Source organism: Nothobranchius furzeri, chromosome 12, assembly GCF_043380555.1.
Source record: "Nothobranchius furzeri strain GRZ-AD chromosome 12, NfurGRZ-RIMD1, whole genome shotgun sequence".
In the NCBI taxonomy this organism is placed as follows: domain Eukaryota; kingdom Metazoa; phylum Chordata; class Actinopteri; order Cyprinodontiformes; family Nothobranchiidae; genus Nothobranchius; species Nothobranchius furzeri.
The window spans coordinates 47,500,415-47,506,514 of NC_091752.1; positions in this window are offsets into that span (position 1 = coordinate 47,500,415).

Consider the following 6,100-nt stretch of genomic DNA (forward strand, 5'->3'; position numbering starts at 1 on the left):
GCTGGTCTGACAGCTGGGTAAAACCAGGTGGAACACAGATGTCTCCCGAGAGCTCCACAAGCCGGCAGCCGCGTAGCAGACAGGCGCCGCTGCAATCAGAGATGCGCCGCACTGTCGCTGGGGAGAACCGGGTGGAAAACATTGCTTTCCATCTGACAGCTCCACAAGCCGGCAGCTGTGCAGCAGACAGGCGCCGCAATCAGAGATGCGCCGAGCTGCAGCTGAGGGGAGGGGACCATACAGATAGTCGGAACCGTAAATATGTTGATGGTCGGAACCCAGCTCCACCAACATGTCATGTTTCAACCCGTTTTCAAAAATGCAGCGTCATGTTAAATGCACTGGGTTTTACCCTATTACATTTAAATTTCATGGTTAAACAGTGCATATTAAAATCTAAGCTCAGGTAGTGCAAGAGCGGCAGTGACCTAAAATACATGAAAATAATTTTACTTACCAAAAAAATGAAGTGGAGACTCCTTGGATGCACAATTAGTGCAATTAATACCACAGCAAGTAATTTTGTCCAACCATTGCACAAATAATATCCAAAATGAATGCACAAACACTACAACTACTGGTCTTAACTGAGAGACTGAAAATGATGGAACAGTTGTCAGGCTAAGATTGAGGCCTTTCCCTGCAGTCTGATGCTCATTAATTATTCAGAATTTTAGGCATTTAATCATAGACATATAAATATTGGACAATGGGTTTCCATAGCCTCCAATAACACGTTTTTGAAGAAAAATGGGAGGTGGCCACCAAGGCCGGATTAACCATATGGGCAACTGGGCAATTGCCCAGGGTCCACGAACTCTAAAGGGCCCAGGGCAGCAAGGGCACGAGCAAAATACTGTATCTGTAATTTCCCGCTTTATGAGGACTATGGTGACCGTACGTCCAGTTTTCCCCGGACATGTCCACTTTTCACTCTCTGTCCGGGGCGTCCGGACTGGGGGTTCTTGTATTGATGAAAATGTAGGCTTTTCATCCAGGAGCAGAGATCGAATTATGGGGGAGCTGTATATCCTACACATCCAGGGAAGCCGGAAAAAAGTTTTCTACCTATATTACATCATTTATGGACTCGTTTGAGCAGAGAGCACAGAGAGCGGCACAGTGAGTTGTTGCGCAGCGCTCCAGGCTGCTGCGTCCAGCGCACAGTCCATTCTCAAAGTGGCGCAACCAAAAAACTATAATTAGCACACGATCGTTCATGTCCGTACATGTTCTCTATTTTCTGTCTTATTTGGGCCTGAAGCGCTCTGCTACTGCGGAGCTCATCACCTGTGTTGCGGTGATTTCACCTCACTGACGCAGCAACGAAAGGCGCACTCCGCTTTGCGGTCAGGAGATGCCTTTGATCTGCTCAGAAGCAACTGATGAGGTAAAAAAGTAAGAATCCAGGCAGCAGATTTTATGGAGAGTTTAGAGGAGATGCAGGAAGATGAGAGACAGACAGGACAGGAAAATAGTTCAATAAAAACAAGAAAACAAAACAAAAAGTAAAATGTAGGTAGATTCATCTCCACTACACGTTTTTACAAAGCAATAAGTTACACACATGTAATAATTATACATCTGATACAATTCAAATCACCTTCAACACTCAGTCACACACCCAGGGCTGTTTCAAGACATTTTGGGGGCCAAGGCAAAATGCCCCCCCCACCCCCCACCCCCATAACTGGGCTCCCCAGAAGCCTCTGTGTAATTCATACCCTCTCCAGTAGTGTTAGTTATACAGTGTTTGTAAAAGCCCCTCAGACATTACTGACATGTTCTAATATTATCAGATGAAAAACTAAATTATCAGACATGCTGTCTCATCTGCTGCTTTTCTAAACTTGCTAAAAGTAACAAAACCATTTGAAAGCAACTATTTGTGGATTATCTGAAAGTTTCCATGGAGTGTGTGACAACTTATGTTTTCATTGATCCTAACATCTAATCTGACAGCTGAAACAAGCATCCTTAATAATCTGTGCACAGGAAGCGTACCAATGCTGTAGTAAAACAAAAAGTATAATAATTTATTATTAGTAAAACCTTGTTGCAGCACTAAAGCAGAAAAATGAGATTTTGCAGTAAATATGCAAAATATTTACATATGAATTGTTTTAGAGCCCTTTTATTGGCAGAATCTGATATTAATTTAGTTCTTACAAAAAATGGGTCCCAATGTGCAAAATAGAAAAAATGCTGGAAGTGCTGCAGTGGTGTGAGAAATCTTATCTGGTGCTCTCACTGGTGCTCTTCAGCCAAGGGATCCACATAAATGTTGGCAAAAGGAGATCTGAGGCACTCAGGAGATGCAAAAATAAAAAGCCTTTATTAGTACATGGCTTAAATTGTTAAAAACATCAATGCCAACGCGTTTCAGCCCACAGGGCCTTCGTCAGGGCTCAAAATGTTTGTATGCTCACTCACCCCCATGTTAAAAAGGCCAATCAATGACACCTGCCGAAGCTGGGCAGGTAGACTGCATTCTGATTGGATGACCAGTACAACACAAAAACTTTTTACATCTAAACAATCCTATTGTAAGGATGAATACTTACAAATATGAAATTTCACTTATAGAATTTGAGAAAAAATTATAAATATGGTACACAAATTGTAAGAAAACATGAGATTATAAATAAGGAGCTAAATCAAATTCTCCATCAAGACCTGGGAAATTAGTTGCTTTTAGTGTGTAAATCCAAAATGATTCTCTTTGCAAGAGTTTTTTAAGCCTATCTCCTCCTCTAATTGAATTTTTTATATGTTCAAACCCTGTGATTTTAAGAGAGTTACAGCTTCCATGATTTGTGTCTTTATAATGCACTGCCATAGGGTATAGAGGATTACCAGATCTGATTGCTTGTTTGTGCTCTGCAAGTCTTGCTTTTAACTTACGTTTAGTTCTTCCAATATAGAAGCAACCACAAGGGCATTCTAGTCTGTAGACCACAAATGAAGTATTGCAATTGATAAATGTAATAGTGTAAAAAGTACGTCCTGTGAAAACATCAGCAAAACAGTTAGTGTTAGTCATGTTGTCACAGTGAACACAATTTCCACATTTATAGTTGCCTTTTCGAGTTGATAACCAGGTTTTTTGTTGCTGTGGGGGAAGGTGACTTTGAACAAGTTGATCATTTAACGTTGGGGCTCGTCTGAAGCTGATAGTAGGAGTATCTGGGAGAGCTTCCCTAAGAACACTGTCACTTTTCAGTATGTCCCAGTTTTTTGTAATTATTTTTTTGATCTTGTTGGCTTGATCACTGAATTGGGTCACAAAATAAACACCATCTGATCTTTGTAGGTTCTTCTCTTTAGGTACCAATAGCTGTTCTCTTGGCAGGCTTTTAGTCTTATTATACGCTTTGAGTATAGTTCTTTGCTGGTATCCTCTTGTTGTAAAGCTCTGGCCCATAACTGTAGCATTTCTTTCAAATTCTTCTTCTGTGTCACAAATACGTCTTTGAAACTGACCAGTAGGAATGTTGTTTATTAACCATGATGGATGGAAACTGTCTGCTCTGAGGACTGTATTACGGTCAGTAGGTTTTCTAAAAATAGAAGTGTGTAAATCTCCATTATCAGATTTTGAGATTTTTATGTCTAGGAAATTAATTTCTGATGAGGAGAAGTCTAGGCTGAGTTTCAAACTTTTGTTAGTTTTGTTAAGATATGAATGGAATTGAAGTAGTTCTGATTCTGAACCAGACCACAGCAGAATAATGTCGTCAATGTATCTTCCCCACCACATCATCTTATCAGCATAGACATTACCATCAGTGTATACATATGTTTCTTCCCAAAGTCCCATAAAAAGATTCGAGTAATTGGGTGCAAAGCATGCTCCCATTACTGTACCTTTTTTCTGTCCAAAAAATTGGTTTGGAAACAGAAACACATTGTTACATAAAGTCCACTTCGCCAGCTGAAGGATGAAAGAAGAAGGAGGCATATCTTCTGAATGTCTTTGGTCCAGATAATAGGTTAGTGCTTCTAGTTCTTCTGTGTGGTCAATGTTAGTGTATAGTGCCTCCACATCCATAGTAACAAGAAGTCCAGGTCCTATGTTCCTTATATCATTCAGTTTGTTCAGTACTTGAGTAGTGTCTTGAACAAAAGAAGGCAGTTCTGAAACCCATGGTTTAATGGAAAAATCTACAAACTGTGAGGCTGGTTCTGTGATTGATTCATTGCCACTAATTATTGGTCTGCCTGGTGGATTCTCCAAGTTCTTATGGATTTTAGGGAGCATGTAGAAGGAAGGAATTCTTGGGTGCTCATTCAGTAGAAAGTCATGTTCTTTTTGTGAGATCCATTGTTCATTTTTAGCGTGTAAAAGCATCTCCTTAAGTTCGGTCTTTATTTGCTCTGTTGGATTCATTTGAATGTGTTCATAGTATTCACTGTTATCCAACTGTCTCTGCAGTAACGTGCTGCTGACATCAGCAGCACGTTACTGCAGCAGCACGTCATAGCTGCTGATAGGAACCGCTGTGGTCAACAGAACCTTTTCCACTGGAGCCGTCGGCAGCGCGAGTCGGCCGCGTCTCAGGAGCAGCATGTCGCGGCCTTTACGCGCCGGTTCTATTTTCTACGCGTGACGCCTCTGAAACGGGTCAAGTTCGACATTTTTGGGGAAGGAAAGACAGGAAATTGGACGCGGAAACAGAGCGAAGCTACCGAGATTTTCGGAATAAAGAACGTACTGCCTTCCGGTTGCTTTACTTTTAAAAAAGGTTACTAACTGTGCGTCCCCGTGAGAAGTTATCACCTAGCTAGCGGTCTCCTTTGTTTTTCAGGTCCGTATTGGCGATTATAAAACGGACAGAACATAAAACACAAACCAAGTTGTAGTTTTCTCCTGCTTGTTGTTGTGTTTACTGACGAAGTCACTCGTGTGAATTCGTGCTCTGTCGGTGACAGCTGCTCTCCTGCTGCTTCGCGTCTCGTGGGAAGGGCCAAGCAGCAGCTTACGCGAGCAAGACGTGCTGCTGCAGTAACGTGCTGCTGACGGCTCCCGTGGAAACCCGGGGTAATTCTTCAGGCTGTTGACTTTAAATATTTTTTTTACTTTAAAAAATTAATAACTAAGGAATAACTGTGGAGTTGTTTTTTCCAATGTGTGGTGGGTGGGTGGACTTGGGTTTGGGTGAGAGGCGTACAGGCACGGGGGGTGGGGGTGGGGCTGCTGCAAATGGGCACTCGCCTCATTCATTTACAAGCACAGAGAGTCACATCAGATGGATGGAAGAGCCCAACAGAGTGAAAAGTGGACATGTCTAGTGAAGAGTTCGTTTCATCACATTAGTGTCATGGCTGCACACATCCTCACAGCCCCGCCCCTTTACCCAGGTGTGTCTGATCAGAACTCCCACTGGGCTCCAGTTCAACTGTCAGAAACCTACAGGTGACCTTACTGTGCTGTTCCAGCTGGAAACTGGATTTAGAATAGAAGCATGATCAGCATTAACCTCATCCAGCTCCTGAATATTTATCATATTCAGTAAAAATCAACACTAGATTATTTAGTATAAGCTCTCATGTTTAATTGATGTAACATTGTTTTCCAAGTAAGACTGCATAAGAGGTTTGTTCTGAAGTAGAAAAAACAAAAACCAGGTTCTTTTCTTGTCTTTATTATAGAACATCAGCTTTGTACGTTTGTTTCAGGCTGGTTTAAACGGCGCTGATGCGTAGAGATCCACCACTAGAGGGCGCTGTGGGTCCGCTCAGACACAATCGTATCAAACATGTTTTACTACAATGGTGGTGAAGACGAATCCGTTTGACTAAAGATCTACGTCATTTTGATTTTAGGGTAAAAATTATCTACTTTCCCAGAAGTTAAAAAAAACATTTTCTCCACAAGAAAAGTTCTGTTTTACTTTGATGTTTCTGTGTCTCATGGTGGGGTTCTATGTTCCTGTAGTCTTCACTGAACACACGCACGCACGCACACACACACGCACGCACACACACACACCTGATGATTTTATCTGATCACATCTCACAAGAGCAGAAACAAACATTCATATCAAACATGTTGACAGACGTTCTTGAAGAACATCGGTGGGACTAAAGGTCCTGTTCC